This window comes from Pteropus vampyrus, unplaced genomic scaffold (assembly GCF_000151845.1).
Source record: "Pteropus vampyrus isolate Shadow unplaced genomic scaffold, Pvam_2.0 Scaffold384, whole genome shotgun sequence".
NCBI classification, from domain to species: domain Eukaryota; kingdom Metazoa; phylum Chordata; class Mammalia; order Chiroptera; family Pteropodidae; genus Pteropus; species Pteropus vampyrus.
In genome coordinates, this window is record NW_011889165.1 from 1,612,554 (window position 1) to 1,613,222 (window position 669).

The following is a 669-nucleotide window of genomic DNA, read 5'->3' on the forward strand; positions in this document are numbered from 1 at the left end:
CTCGCTCACGCGCGCGCACCTGCGTCGGGCCTGCCCCGCAGAGCCGGGGACATCACGACAAGGGCGTGTCGTATGCAGATGAGCAGGCGCGCAGAGGCTGCCGGTCCTGCTCCGCCTGAGCCTCCACGGCCCGCGTCTCGAGAACGCAAATGCTCCCGGAGTTGTTTTCCCGATGGGGCATGTCCGGGCGAGCGGCCTCGAAGCAGGGAGGGTGCGGAGTCCACGCGAGGGAAGTGACCGTGCGTGAAGAGCGAGGCGAGCGCGAGGGTTCGGGTGGAGGCGAGCCGAGCAACTCATACTTACCTGGCAGGGGAGATACCATGATCACGAAGGTGGTTTTCCCAGGGCGAGGCTTATCCATTGCACTCCGGATGTGCTGACCCCTGCGATTTCCCCAAATGTGGGAAACTCGACTGCATAATTTGTGGTAGTGGGGGACTGCGTTCGCGCTCTCCCCTGGCATTATTTCGGTTCAACGTTAGCTGATTTGCTTCTTGTTCTCACGCAGTTCTCTGACTTGCTGGCTGTCGTTGTAGTGCGTTTCGGCACAACCGGTCTATTGTACGGTTCGTTTTTCTCTTACGTGAACGAGCCCATGTTGTCCGGACCCACAATAAAAGCTTGCAGTTTCGTCCTTTGCATCTCCTGCAGTTGAGCGTCTCACTGCCA

General features: G+C 59.3%; 1 non-coding gene across 1 annotated transcript; it reads left to right on the top strand.

Moving 5' to 3' along the window:
* The first annotated feature begins 295 nt into the window (after positions 1–295).
* Positions 296–459, top strand: LOC111731561. The gene has a single exon (XR_002777195.1). It is a non-coding gene; the product is annotated as a U1 spliceosomal RNA (small nuclear RNA).
* The last annotated feature ends 210 nt before the right edge of the window (positions 460–669 follow it).